Genomic DNA, 16,103 nt, shown 5'->3' on the forward strand with positions numbered 1-16,103 from the left:
ATATATATATATATATATATATATATATGAATGAGTATAACAAAAACTTCAGTATTTGTCTTTGAATTATCTCTTGCCTGACCCTACTACATTCCAATTTTGGTTAGCATTCCAGGGTAAGGGGCAGGTATTAATGGAAGTGATTCATACAACTATCCAGATGAGTTTTTGTGTTTTGTTTTTGAGATGAGTTATGAAATATGGACAAGGTTTTAGATTTTTAAGAAAATACTTTAAAATATTTTTATTAGTAAATAGCTAAACGAACACTGAGGTTTTCCTTTGCAACAGCGGCAATTATGAATCAAGTATTCATCTTCAGTGATTTTGCTGGTGAGGGAGGAGGGCACAGGAGGGGGAGGCAGCAGGGCAGAAGGCCACTGATGCATTTCAGTAATTACATCTAACACAAAGTTACCTCAGTTTAAGAACTGTTAAAACAAGAAAACAAAATATTCTTAGTTGATTAAGTTACTTGTTTATTTCAATGAAATGTATGGGACTTTCTTAAGAAAAAAAAATCCGTAAGGAACCCTGTACATAAGAAAAAAATGTATATAAGGCCTCATCTAACAACAAACACAAGAAAATTGAAACAGCCTCCTGAAGAAAACGGTCATGTGTCGCTTTGGAAAAAATGTCAAATGGCACAGCATTATAGTAAATAGAAGTTACTGCTTTAATTTGTTTATTACTGTTTTAAGGCAAAAAAGTAATATGATGCCTGTCCTCACACCCATCCTTTGGGCTCCCCAGACTCCCCCTAACATCTGACATTACCATCAAGAAGGTCAACGGTCCACAATTCCTCTTATAGTCTCTAGCTTCATCAATAGCTTTAGGAAATTTTAGCCTCCCTACTTAGCAAGGACAAAGGAAGTACAGTAAGAAAGGCCAGTTCATTCCATTAATACACAGGCCAAATGCTATTACAACAGATTCCTATCTCACCCCCAATTCCCCCTCTCTCCTCAAATAAACATGTCATCAAAACTATACAGCCAGCATTCAGATGATGTCTAAGATATGAAACTACCTTCACTGAGGCTGAATTTGACTAGGAAGCGATAGTTCGTGCCAATAATCACGCTTGCAAGCTGTTACGGAATGCTATGGCCAGAGCTAAACACTGAAGCTTTCTTTTAATCAACAGTAAATCAAGTATTCATCTTCAATGTAATTTTTCTGTTGTTAAGTAGGGACCTCCACAACACTTACCAACCCCTGCAAGACATGCTATTCTTCAGTTTAAAACATTCTCCTTAGACATCAGGGAAAATAGGTCTATATTGTCTTATGATTCATAATCCTTTCAGTAGTTATGTGACCTTACTTATGTCCTAACAAAATTCTTCTGCCTAATCATAACCCACTGCCATCGAGTCCATTCCTATGTGGAACTGCCCCATAGGGCTTCCAAGGCTGTAAGTTTCCATGGAAGCAGACTGCCACATCTTTCTCCCAAGGAGTGACTGGTGGGATTGAACCGCCGACCTGGTTAGCAGCACAGCAGTTTAACCACTGCACCACCAGGGCTTCTGCATAAACATAACTGGGATCTAAATCCCAGGGTTCACCCTCTTCTAGGCAGTTCCCAGTAATAAACGCAGTGAGGTGGGCAGACACTTGTCCTGATGCAATACACAAGTAGAGAATGAACCTTTTAACAGATGACTACTTAATAGACCTATTAAACCTTTTCTAAGCTTATCCTCACACTTGAGAGGCACCTGGGAATCTGCAGTGAATGAATACACAGGAGTTTCGTTCTGGGCACTGTTTACAGCAACTCAGTTAAGCATTGGTTAGTGTTTAACCATTTAACCCTGAGATTAACTGAAAGTCTTTTCACAAAATCTACAGACCCATTAATGTAAAAATAAATAAAACAAAACAAAAAACAACACCTAATCTCTGGAGAAAAATCAAGGACACAAAATGACCTCTGAAACAAGTTACTTTACATATCTTAAGAATTGGTGGTGGGCGTGGCACAATTTGATTTTAAACTGGGGATTTCTGTTGTTTCAAGAAACCTGGTGGTTCTTTAGAATACTTCTTTCCTAGTCCCACATTTGTGCAATATTAAATGATTCCTCCTGATCAATCCATTTTATTTGTTCAAATGACAAAGCAAGCTATTAAAACTATTTGTGACTTTTGTATCTATTCTCATAGGCGTCATTTAACTTGGCACTATGCTTTAATAAAAGGAACAAATGCCATCTCTATCTTAATTGACGAATAGTTACAGGCTGAGAGCAGACCCCATACAATTCTCACCCTAAGCATGTGTTTGGGGAAAGCAGAAGAAAATTAAACTTTGAAATAGAGCCAAAATTTAGGAAGAACTTAAAATGCTGATTAAAACCATCATTTATCTTCTAAAATGAGATAGTGGTGACGGTTCCACAACTCTAAGAATATACTAACCACCACTGAACTGGTGTAAGTAAGAGTGAATTTTATGGTAGGTGAATTAGATCCCAATAAGTTCACTAAAAATAAAGACTGTGTAAGGAATTCTGTCTTTTTATCTTTGTAACCTCGGCATGTAGGATAATGCCAGGCACATAGCAGGCACTGAATAAATGTGTTGATTAAATTTCTCTTAAAACTGTCCCTTGTACACAGCACCTTACATTTTATAAAGCACTTTCACTGATACTATTTGTTTAGCTACTGTCAGCCAAGTACAGCTGGCCCTCCGTATCCATGAGTTTCTGCAACCACGGACTCAACCAAACTGGGATGGAAAATATTCAAGGAAAAAACAAAAAGTGATGTGTAGGCATATCCTACTGTAGCCTCCCACCATTTCACAGATTTTCAGTCTTTCTCTAGCACTCGTCTGAACATTGTTTGCCTCGCATCTGAGGTGTACTGTGTAGTTAGGCCTACAATGGTTTGGTCTGTACTGAACATGTATAGACTTTCTTCTTATCATTATTCCCTAAACAATACAGTATAACAACTATTTACGTAGCATTAGGTATTATAAGTAATCTAGAGATGATTTAAAATACATGGGAGGATATGTGTAGGTTATATGCAAGTGCTATGCCATTTTATATAAAGGACTTAAACATCCTTGGATTTTGGTATCCACAGGGGTCCTGGAACCAATCCCCCACGAATACAGAGGATGACTGTACCCACAAATTTTTAAAATACTATAACAGTTAAAGACAAATCAACCACACTAACATTACAGTTGTCTGATTTAAATGAATCTCTCAAAGATTAAAGTTAACAGATAAATCAGCAAAAGCAATAAGAGAAATAACTGTAATTGCATAAACAAAATCTCTCCTACGCAGACAAGAAAATGCAAATTTTTAAAATACAATGATTAATTCTAAACATCTGTTTTGGTTGATTTGTCAGGATTTCTTGCACTTTAAGGCTGTGAGTTTCGTATAATCTAATCATCAACTTAATGAAAGCATGGGGAAAATATAACCTTAACAGTTGATGAGACTGGGAAAGGGTGGAGAAACCACTGTCCATCAAGGATACAAAACGGCCAATTCTAATCTAACCTAAAGAGATTATAAAGCCAAAGAACAGGGACCATATTCTACACGCAGAATATATTACTGAATGTAATATAAATAGGAAAGAAAAAGATTCTTCGCAGCAAAAGCCAATACTGAAAAAAGGAATGCTATTTATGAAAAGTTTTCCAATAAATAATGTTACGTATGAAAGATGACCTCTTGTAAATTTTAATACCAAACACTCTTGTTGATTAAGCTCCAACCAGGAAACAGTAAGAACATTCAAATGCAAATTTTAGAGCTTTCAGTACCTTTTTAAATAGGTAATTGGAAGACCTTGAAAAGCTGAAGAACTTAATTCTGCAGAGTATTTTGTTGTCTTTTAATTTTTATAACGGTATTAATTTAACATCTAGAAAAATACAGAGGATCCTATTACGATAAATTTAACATCTGTTAGGATCACCTTAGTACGTATAATCTGAAAGATAACAAAGGTAACAACTTCCCCAATGCTACTTTTTTCTTCTGGGTAGTGACAGTTTTTTATATTCAAAAGTACTTTTCAGAATTCAAAATGCCACTGGATGGACTAGATAGGGGATGACTGAGAAAAGTAACTAAACCAAGAGTAATAAAGCAACTTTATAGTTAACTTCACCATCTGTTTATGCCGTTTTGGGAACTGAAATCCTGATATGCACAAATTAGGTGAGCAACCTCAAAAAATCTTGTAGGTTCTAATCATCACTTTTTCTTTCTAAAATCAACTAATCTAGACCTTTAAACCACTATTCATCTGTCAGTTTGCCCTACTATGATGGCTTGCATGCTGCTACGTTGCTGGAAGCTATGCCACCAATATTTCAAATACCAGCAGAGTCAACCATGGCGGACAGGTTTCAGCAGAGCTTCCAGACAAAGACAAATTAGGAAGCTAGGTCTGGCGATATACTTTCAAAAATTAGCCAATGAAAACCCTATGGATCACAATAGCATACTGTCTGATACAGTGCTGGAAGATGAGCATCCTAGGTTGGAAGGCACTCAAAATACAGTGGCTGCTACAATGGTCAGGAGCATATCAACGATCATGAAAATCAACGTTTCTTTCTGTTGCACATGGGGTTGCCATGAGTTACAGCTGACTCACCAGCAACTAACAACAAACCTTTAAAAAATGCAAGATATTGAAAGCAACCTAACTGTCATGAATTTCAAGACTGGTTAAATAGAACACTGTTTCAGCCCTTAAAAAGAATGCAGTAGGAACCACTAAATGTGCAGAGACAGGACTGCATCCAAGATATCTTGTTCTGTGAAACAGGCAAACTAAATAATAGTTAATATGGTATAATACTATGTTTTTAAAATGACACATTCAGGTAAACAGACACTTTTAAAAGAGTTTAAAAGCTTACTTTCACTTTACTCCCCTTCTATACTGCTATTTGAATTTTTTTTTTAAACAATAACATTGGTTTTTACCACATACCTTCACTAACAAAAGAGGAACCTGGAAAAGCCCAAAGAGCTTAAACTTCCTCAAAAATATATAGATGGAAAGATACACATTAGGAACTACACTCCACAGGAGAGACTACAGAGTAGACTAGTAAAATTAGAATAGACATAGCAGAATGGGAAGGAAACTGCAGAGAAGAGACAAGCAAAAGATTTGTAAAGTGGGAAGGAAGCAGTGGTGAACAAAGACAAAAGGAACTAAGCAACCAAAGGCAACTTTGAAGTGAAGGAGATGCCACTTCTTTAGAGCTGAACTCTAAATTAGGATGATGGGAAAAGAAGAAAAATAAACATGAAAAAACATTCGTGATCACAAGTTATGGGGATCCTTGAGTTGCTATAGTATGTAATGCCACTCTTGACAGCATTTTAGTCAATGTTACACTATCTTTAATCACATATAAGTACAGGATCCAGTAAACATTAACAGTGGTCAACAGGACTAAGTGTATTGTGTTCACCTGCTGCCAGGCCATTCAGCTGCAGTGTTCCCCAACAATGAGACATGTTTCACCAACAACTAAGAAAAGCCATGGAGCAATTAAACACTATTATTTCCTCTCACCCAATTCTAGGTATCAGTCCACATCCCTGCATCAAAAGTTCTGAATTTATTTATTCACTTTTAAAGGGCAAATATAAACTTGTCTGGAGGGAAACTAGGAGCCTTGGTGGCGCCGTGGTTAAGAGCTCAGCTGCTAACCAAAAGGTCTGCAGTTGAAATCCACCACTTGCTCCTTGGAAACCCTATGGGGCAGTTCCACTCTGTCCTACAGGGTCGCTATGAGTTGGAATCAACTCGACAGTAACAGGTTTGGTTTGGTTTTTGTGTGTGCGCGTTTGGAGGGAAACTGAGAAAGGGGAGGTGAACCCCAATTTTTGCCAATAGGTTCTCCAAACATCCAAGTCTCTGAGAAATTATATGCTAAAGTGTAACTGTGGCTACCTAAGAAATCCATACTTGGCAGAAGAGCCTAGAACTTATCTGACAGGAAAGGGGTCAAACTCAGAAATAAATTTTCTTCTGAAAGGGCAAATGTCAAAAATAAAATCACAAATCCAGATCTCTGGGTTTTGGAGAGTATACAAAAGGCACTACGTCCCCCAATTTTAGATTAGGTAGATTCCAGTGGGGCTGGAGAGATGGTATTTATTTACATTTAAGGGATGGTTATCAGTTAGTACATGTAACTAAAATGAGTCTGGTGAAAAAGGCACTTTGTAATGAGTCAACTTGGAGTCTATTTCTGCTTTTCTCTTTACAGCTAAATAGGAAGTCACTTCTAATTTTATTTGACCCTCTGTAATATTAGGGTGTAATCTCACTTCTACTTTCCAGGGATGCCCCAAAGCAAGAGTATGAAAATTATCAGTATATGTGTACCATTTACTTCCTTGAATTTATAAGACCTGCACATTACAGAAAAATAAAACTCTTTATCTGTTTGTGGACTTATCTAACAAATTAAACTAAGGGTAGAATCCTGTGACTTCTGAAGATCTTCTTTTAAGCCCTTATCTGTGGGAAAAGAGGAACTTCGCCTTTTCAGGGAGATTTTAAGGTGATGAAACTGGGCCATTTCCTTTATATGAAGCTGTTCTTCCATTTTCAACTTGACAGAAATACTAAGAAAGGTGGTGTGGCATCTTTCAGGTAAGTATGGTAGCAAACACCTGGTGTGACCCAAACCTCAAGCAAGTTCCTTAACCTCTCTAACCCTCCTGTTTCCTCATAAAATAGGGATAAATCCCAACTTTTCTGAATAATGTATAAAGCACGAACACAAGGACCAGCACATGGTAGACAATCAGCCCTGACAGTTCTTTTCATTCAAGTCTTTCTTCTTTCTCTCCTCCTACACTTCAGGTATCATTTCAATTGCTGCGTTTCGGCAGTCCACTCTCGGGAAGTTAATGAACACTCATTGATAATTCTCTGATATTCATGCCCTGGTTCAACGTCTCCCCTTTGCTCCAGATCAATATAGCCAATTGACCAGGAAACCATCCTAATCCTCTGAATGCACTTAACTGACTATAATAATCTTCCCCTGTGGTCACCTATCCTGGTTACTTCACACAGTCAGGTAAGAGTCTGGTCTCCTCCTTCTCGCCCTCTGCACCACACCCTGCATTGTGTGTTATGTCTTGAGATCTTAGAGATTCTTCTTCTTCCTTCATTTTTCTGGTTCATAGGTCCCTCCTTAATGATGCTTAACTCCTGTCAGAGCCTCATAACTGACTCCCTGCTGCATCTCTCAAACAGGTGATTATCTTCCTAAAACGCAAATACTAATCACACCTTCCAAGGTAACAGTGGCTTCAGGATAATATCTAAACTCCTTAGCAAGAAATTCAAAGCTTTTAAAGATCGGGTCCTGCCTACCAGCTGCTCCCAACTTGGAATTCTGTTATTCCCGGAGTGTCAGAATGACTTTAATAACTAGCCACACTTATACTCAGGCTGTTACTTCTGAAATGGTCTCCCCTCCATCCCCCGACCTAGAAATTTTTTTAACAATTATTTCTTTTTGCAAAGCCTTTTCTATACCTTTATTAAAACACTGAGCACACAGGATTTCACATACTTGTGTGCTGTATTATCTCCTCAGTAGTAAACTGCTGCAGGGCAGGAACTAAATCTTGTCATACAACCAGATACTGACTGTATATAGTACATCGAAACCAAGCGCAATTTGTCAACTACCTGAGGAGTGGAATCACCACATGATCTGAAAAGTATATTTAAGAGCATGAAATGGGAAATGGTGTCCACAATAGAGGTGTATATATAAAATTTTTAAAAACTGATCTTTTGAAAGGAGTTTTTTCTTTATTTTAGCATTTAGTCTATTACAGACTTCCGTAGGAAAAAAAAGTGCGGTTTAAAGATTTCCCAGGAAATGTAAACCTAATGAATTGTTTTAATCAGAGAACATTAACAGTAAACAATTAAATGCTTTCATAACAACGGATATAAAAACAACATTTATTTCAACCAGGAGCTTCGGGGGCAGGGGGGATTAGAGGTGAATAGTGTGGGGAGAAATGAGTCTCAAAATGAGAGCTACTTAAACTCCCTAAGTATTAAATTAACATTAACTAAATTAAAATAACATTAAACCAAATCAAATTTACAATAGGTGAAAATAACTAAACACAAAGCTAGAAATGAATTATTTTAGTTCAATTGTCATTTTGGTACTTGAATATGTACTAGCAAATGTGCTGTTGGCTTCTGTGTTTCTGATGCAAAAAGAAATCCTCTCTACCTCAAAAACAAACTCCCTTCTTTTGGACTAGTTGCATTTCCAGGTTATTTCTATAATACAGAAAACCTTAGTTGCAAATTCAATTAAAAAGAAACTCTGAGAACCAAAAGATAAAATATTCTCACCTTATAACCAAAACTAGGTGAAGGAGATCCAGGACAATCTCCTGGACAAGAGAAATACGGACGCGGCATTTTCTAGAAGGTCTTTAGGGGACTTTTTGATGTAAAATGGTTGAATCAGAATTGGAAAGACAAGCAGGAGTTGACAGGGCAGTGTCTTCCCAGAACCAGTTTCTGAAGGTTGGGAAGGGAACCAAAGACACTCATTCCTTCTATACAACATTTCCGTAATGTTCCCTCAGGCAAGGTAAGTAACCCAGGCCTAGGTTTTGTTTTCCATAAAATGTCTACTGCACAAAGTTGCAAGGATAATAACAGACAATATTCACCAAGCACATTACTTGCTTATAAATTATTTCCAAAACCCTACCAGACAGGTATATTGCTATTTTACAGATGAGAAAACTGGCCCACAAAGAAATTAAGCGACTTATCTAAGATGATTAAACTTTGTAACCTAGACATTCTTAACCTCACCTTGGAGATCTCTGAACAACAACTCAACAAATACGTTTCCTTCCTTCTCAACCAGCAATTTATTCCTAGCACAGCTTGAAGAAAAAAGGAAATTTCGCATTTTTTTTTTGAGCCACCTACTATCTACATGGCATGGCAGATTAATTTATCTATCCTCATAACAGCTTTATGAAGCTGGCTTAGGTTTCAAATAAGCTGAAGCTCTCCCCAGTGAAAAACTTTTGTTTTACATGTAATTGTTATCATATTGCTTTTCTGACATAATCAGTCCTGCCAGAGTTTGAGCCCTATGAGCCAGATTTTCCCAGGGCCTGATTTACACCCTGGGAAAAAATGACCACCCAGGTTCCAGATATACATAATTAAGAATACTGTGCAACAAGCAGCCTTGAGGCCTGCTGTCCACCAAAGTTCTAGAATATACTATCTATTGAATTTTTCAACTCCAAACTCCCGCAGAAGTAATGCAAAGCAAAGGGAAATCAGTAGACATCTTTGCGAATTTCCCACCCTCAACTCAGTTTGCCTTATAAATGAAATCTCTGTTGTACATATCATCTGTTAAAAAGCATTAAGCTCTATATGCTGCATTTGAAATTTCCCAGGATATTGAAATTCTACCTTTAAATCAGTTACAAAGTACTAATTAAGAAAAACAAATCAAAGAATCTCAGTGTATTTGCAAAGCACATCATATGCACTTAAAATACAGTTCCCAGAGAAATAACTGCCCAAAGGAAAGCCATAAAGCTATTGAATCCAAAGTTTTTACTTTTCTTGACATGCTTGCTTTCTATTCACTTCAGAAACATACGGTTATTCATATGGGTTGTCTTTCAGTGTTTGTAACCTGATCAACCAAAATTTGGGAGAGGTGCGTTTACTTAATAATAAAGAAAAGACAAAGCACAAAATTGATTTCAACTTGTATGGATTTTTTTGGTGGGTGGGGGCGGGCATTTAAAGATAGAAGTATTTTCCAATAATGACCACTTTTAGATTCTAACCATTAAACATCATTCAAACAGAGAAATCAGAAAGTAGAACAGATATGGTTCCGCTTATCCAATGTCTAGACTAGAGGCAAACCCCAAATACCAAAGAAGCATCCATGTGTCAAACCAGCATAATTTTTTAGCTATGCCTAAGGGTCACTTAAAAAAAAACCTAGCTTGAAAAGAAAATTTAGGAGGGGTAACCGGGAATCTACCCCAGTTCACACGAACTAGGAAGCTAGCAGGGTTAGCTAGCCTTTACCCTGTGTCATTCCCCCTGGAGGAGCTTCCTCCCCAAGCCCCCATATAAAATCTCCGAAGGGCCCAACTCCCTATGGGCTTACTTCCTCAAGGTCACCCTAAGATAATGCAGTGAATAATCAGACACTGAGTCAAGCATACCTTTAAGTCAAAATAGATATCCCTCCTCCAAATCATCATATAATACTTTAAATGCCACCAAAACCAAACTCCCGAACTTTAATTTAGACTGAGCAACGTAACATGTTCCCTTTTGCAATATAAATCAAAAGACTAGGCAAGTCTGACAAACTTCAGTTCAAAAACAGGTGCTTTCTGTGTACTTTTCATGACAAGGTCAAATTAATTTTTTAAATTATTAAAAGAAAAAGGGAAAAGACGTTTTCTTAACCTTCCTTGAGACAACATAAAGAGTGGGGAGAAATAAATTGCTGGGGTAAAGCTGTCCTGGACAGGGTCCATGTCTGGTTAAGTAGTAATTCCTAATCTTCCGAAAGCCTGTAGTAATCTAAGGTCTATTAGATGGCAGAATGAGAAAAACAAAGAAACCGACTAGGGGGTCATAGTTACCAGAACAAACTCTGCACCACCCTACCATCCCAGAAACCAAACCCCCCTCCAACCAAAAGAAACCCTGCCCCTCCCGATTTCCCCTCCCACGCGCAAACACACAAAGAAAACAGCCGCACGCACAATTCGGCCACAGTCCTCACTTCCCTTCTTAGCGACAGCAGGAGCCCCGAAACTTCCCCACGGTGGTTTTCTGGTGTCGTCGGGGCTGGGTTCCTGGACTTGCGGACCAGAGCGGGGGGAGGTGCTCGTCGCACTCAGTTTCTCCGAAAGCAGCAAAATGCCCCCCCTCCCGGTCCTTCTACGGCCCTCGAGTCTCCCCCAAACTGCGCTTTCCCCTCCGGCTCGCGGTGACGGCAGAGACACTAAGCCAACAAACAGAAACGCTCCCTGGTGAATTTCTTGGTAAATAAGACATCTTGGGTCGGGAAGAAAGTTCCTCTTTAGCGCTGCTCGCCAGGGCGAGGGCAGCGGGAGGTGAGCCGCGTCCCTCCCCTCCTCCCTCACCTGCGCTGGAACAACGGGCCGCCTCGCTCGCCCTGCCCGGCGCCTCCCGCAGGCCGCGCCTCCCGCACGCTGCGCTGCCGGGGCTTGTTCCTCCTCATGGCTTTGCCCTGACGTAATTCAAACATGGCAACAGTTCGACTTCAAAGGCGAATCCACAGACCTCCCAGACACACACTACCGGGCTCCGGGTAACGGGCCGAGAGCTCCGAGCCACATTCTACTGGCCACTTGGTCGCCGCGGCAGCGGGCTCCGGGGTCGGGATGAAGCGCAGGGGGCCGCGAGGGCTCCCACCTCTTCGACCGCTCGCCCGGAGCAGGGAAGCACGCCGCCTCCCCGCGCACCAGCATGGCACCTCATACAAGTGGCGCAAAGTTTCCCCACGAGGAGCTGAGGGACAAAAGCCCCTCCTGAAGCTCGCCCGAACTTCGGAGGGCCCCAACCCGGGCGGCCCTCGGCCCCGGCGGTCGCCCAGAGAACCGGCAGGGCCCGCACGGGCACATGCGGCTCTTTGTTTTCTGTCCAGCCGGGCGCTGCCTACGTGCAGCATCAGGGATGTCGGACTGTTTCTCAGGGGCAAGACACTGGCAATCACCGCGGCGAAGGGCTCAGACCCCGAGCCCATTAAGTCAGGAGCCCTGTTCTCCGGTCCTCTCCTTGGAAATAGGCCGATTTAATCAAAGTTTCACAATGCCCTTGATGAGAAACACCCCACACAAGTGGAGAAGTTGGTGACTTTCACTCTGCTTTTTAAACTGGCAAGACGCCATCACCAGCAAATCACATTGTCCTGCCGGCCGGACCTACCCGACAGCGACCGCATCGCACTGCTGCTAACAAGGAGCCAGACCTTCAAACCGACGTCCGACTAAAACCCAGGTCGCAGCCCAAAGCACGTGGTCTGTCATGTTTAGCACAAAAAGCAGTGCCCTCCGGAGTTCACTCACTCCTTCAGCGCAGACAACGCAACTGCCTCCATCCCCAAGGCAACTTAGCTGTAACTGGCCATCTTAAAGCGCAGTCGCCCTAGAAAGCCCTCGCCATTGCGCCCATTACGCTACAGGTGAATAAATTGGTAACAAAACTTAAGGCTCCAAAGAAACATCGGACACCAAAAGCTCCATGGGCGCGGTCCGAGCAGAGCAGGCATTGCAAGCCGGGGCTGTTGTTAGGCAGCCGCGTGTTGCTCATTGTCGCATCCGCATCCCTCCGGAGTTCAGCAAATAACACCACACCGCGTGCACTCGACAAATCCTAGCACTTACCCCAAAAGGCCGATTTAAACCCCCTCACGCCCGCCAGCTCGGAAGTAGATATGGCAACTTAGTTTTCGAGCGAATGGCGTTTATTGTCCACCCTTATCAAAACACACACAAGAAGCTGCAATAAACTAAAGCACGAGGTTTAACAACGGCGCCCGACCATTACTGGGGCTCGCGCCCACGCCGATGCACGGACCCGAGTCCACTCCACAATTGCCAGCAAGTCGTTTTTCTCTTGGGCCTTTCGGCCACGGAACTCCTTTTAGCCAGAGAACACTGAGATTGAGAAAAGTCATTGTCACCTTCAACGTGGATCCCTCAACGCCAGCGACTCCTCAATTATTTCCAGGCTCCACTCACTCTCCCATCCCAAGACTTTCGGTTTGCCTCAAATACCCTCCCCCTAATTAAAAATGCACAGTAAACATATGCATACAAAAGAATCTGGAGTCTGAAGATCACGAAAGCAGCGCTCCCAGCAGTACCATCTCCAAGACAAAACTTCCTGTGTGTGTGTGTGTGTACGTATGTGTGTGGAACGACTGGGGGAGGTGGGTGAGGTAAAAAGAGAGGAAGGAAAAAAAACCCTGAAATCAAAGCCTCGTGAAACAGTTTTGCACCAGAGTGATTGTTAGTCACTCACCTTCTAAAAGCAGCCGTTTCACGCGCAGAAACGTTTCCGAGGTGCGGAGTGCACGCCACGCCAGCACCCCCCCACTCCAGTCGCTCTCTCCTCCTCAACTGCCTTGTCTAGAAAGATTGTCTCCAGCAGTTCTGCAGTTGCTACCGCTGGCCGGGAAGGTGTAGATTCCGCTTTCCTTTTGCGCACGCGCAGCTCCCAGAACAAAATTCTCTTGAATCGAACTCATTTGCATGCGGGCGCGCGCGCGTCGAGGATTGGGGAGGGGAGAAGGCCCGGCGGCCGCGCGCGCTCCCGGGGCCTCTATTGTCCTTTTAAGGGGAGAAGCGTCGCGGCGCGGGAAAAGAGGCGGCCTGAGGGAAACGGGGGCGGGGACTGCTTACTACTGCAGACGTCACGTAAACAAACGGCCCCTAGCTGGAGACGACGGCTGAGGGGGAGTGGCGGGATGAGAAAGGCGGAAAGGTTAGCCACGAAGGGAGAACACGACTCCGTGACGTGCTTTCCATCCAGAGGTTCCGAGGGCGCACCGTTTCGCATTGGGAAAAAATTTTGAAGGCTGTTTCTGTAAAATTTTCACACCTGTGCCCAGTTTCTGGCCTAAGGTGACAAGGAAGGTGCTTTTGTAAGCACCCTGGCTGAATTTATCTTCTCCCCTGTCTCCTAAATTTTGTTTGAAGTTGGGTTTTTGAAGCATTTTTTTTTTAAATCCTCGGGCCAACAGAGATTTATTTTGCTTGCAATTATAATGGGTCGTTTAATAAAGTCCCATTTTCACACCCTGTCCGTTCACTAACTCCCGCCTGCCCTTTTCAAACAGTAACTCAACCCATAACAATCTTTTTTTTTTTTTTTCCTCCACTTCGGCCATAAGATTTCAAGCCTGTGGAAACTAATGGTTATTAATTTCAGTGGGAACAGTGCTGCTTTCTCAAAAACCTAGTCAGTGGAAAGTCAGTAATCCAGGGACATGAATACCTCCTCCAGCTGTTTGTAAAGGGTGTTCCACTCACCCAGAAATAATAGCGCTAACTGATCTTAGGAATTGAAAAATTGGCGAGGGAAGTACGGAACTTTTCCTTGTGGAATAATCTAAACGCTTCTAGACTTAGCAAAAAAAAAAGAAAAAAAAACCTGAAGTAACTCTTCTCAAATTGCTAAATGGAAAATCAAAAAAGAATGATTGTGATACATCTTTATCCCAGGGACACACTTAACCCCAACAGGCAGAGACCCTGATTTAATGATGCAGGAAGGGTGGGGAGAGGAAGGATGTTTATCCCAGAAATTTGATATTGGTCCCAAGCTACAAAAGTGTGAACATCAACCATAAAACTTAATCATCTGCTGACAAGTTTCACTGCTTTCGCTGTAATGTCAACAATATGGATTTAAATAGATACTTGTGAAATGCTAATTCAACAGCCAATTCCTAGTACACACAGTACAAATCCACTTCTGAAGTCTTCAATTTATGCCGTTTTTTTAAGATTCTTCAGCATATTATTCCTGTAATTGTATATAAAAATTATTTTTTAATACCTGTAAAGGAAAAAAAAAACACCTGACACCTCTCCCTAACACGTGAGATTTTATTTCTTACTCATTATTGCATCCCAGTGCCTACAACAGTGCACAACAGATAATGGATTCTGAATAATTGTTTGACAAATAATATATCAATGGACATGTTCAAATTTATTGTAGATTTATCTCAAGCCAAAACAGTTTTGCTTTAGTTTAGAATTTCTGTATTTGACCTAAAATGAGTTTGGAGGTCATAATGATCACCTCGATTGATATAATGCCATCTCTTTCCTTATATAATAAACAAACCTGAATAGGCTTAATAACCATTTCTGGGCTTTCATTGGTGGCACACTGGACCCTGAGCATAAATTCCTACCTTCTTTTTAAAGAAAATTTTAAAAGTTGTCCTAGGTTATCTCGAATACTTATTTGGTTTATGACAGATCCTCCAAAAATAATTCCAAGTTATTATATGTCATTCAAGGTGTGAAAATTGCAAGTATCATAATAACATTTTAAAAAACTTCTATTGTTGCTTACAACAAATATATAGAAGTGTACCTTGAGTGCCTTTTCTCTTGGAAGTTTATGTAAGAACATATTTTTTAATTCCGAGGATGAAATAGGTTCAAATGTGTAAGCATTGCAGGAATTACAGTATTTAGAATATACTGTTCAGATGAGAAAGTACCTGGAAGCTCCAGACCTACTGAACTAATACCATGTAGCATGATTTCCTCTGCTTTCAAAGTAGAGGTTAGAAGTAATCTGGGTAGTTTTTGTAGGAAAGTTAAAAACAAAACTCTTAAAGGCAACTTTGAATTCCTTAGTCTTTTTTTTTTTAACAACCACCTGCTATTTTTGAAAGACCAGGTGCATTCCAAAGGTTCTTTTGTTCATTTTGTTGCTTGAATGTGTTGTTATGGCTAGCCTTATCCAGGGCCAATAGCTCATTTATGGGATACTTAAAAATACTATTACCTACCTAAGCAGCCAAGTGAATTTTTGAACGTTAAAAAAAAAGAAAAAGGAAAGGAAAAATATAAACTTGGATTACAGGAGATTGAATTACACCATGTTAAGAAAATATTTGAGTATTTTTAAATACAATAGTGCTATGTTGAACTTAAATTCACTTAAGTTCACAAAAATATTATAATTGAAAATACAGCTAAATAGCCAGATACTCTCACTAAACCAGCTACCTTGCTTATAACATATTGTAGCTCAATGCTTGAACATTCATTCAGCAAACATTTAATAATTGTAACTATGCACCAGACAGTGAAACCATTTCAGCTCTGGAAGGGCTCAAGCCACCTCACCTCTCCTAATTTCTTTCTGTGCAATTCTACTTTATTAGCACTATTCTTCTTCTATAAAATTTATTGCCTTCTTTTGAGATTTACTTGCTGTCCACAACTTTAAAATTTATTATAATTTTC

General features: G+C 40.6%; 1 protein-coding gene across 2 annotated transcripts in view; it reads right to left on the reverse strand.

Annotated features, from left to right (window-relative positions):
• Positions 1-13,292, reverse strand: part of SINHCAF (SIN3-HDAC complex associated factor) — a 30,492-nt gene extending 17,200 nt beyond the window's left edge. Inside the window, exon 1 of one of the 2 annotated variants that reach the window (XM_004383614.2) lies at positions 13,132-13,292. The gene's annotated coding sequence lies outside the window, so the exon portion shown is untranslated. The other variant, XM_023738084.1, reaches the window with a different exon arrangement.
• Between the last annotated feature and the right edge of the window lie 2,811 nt (positions 13,293-16,103).

The sequence above is a fragment of the Trichechus manatus genome, unplaced genomic scaffold (genome assembly GCF_000243295.1).
Source record: "Trichechus manatus latirostris isolate Lorelei unplaced genomic scaffold, TriManLat1.0 scaffold00112, whole genome shotgun sequence".
NCBI lineage: Eukaryota > Metazoa > Chordata > Mammalia > Sirenia > Trichechidae > Trichechus > Trichechus manatus.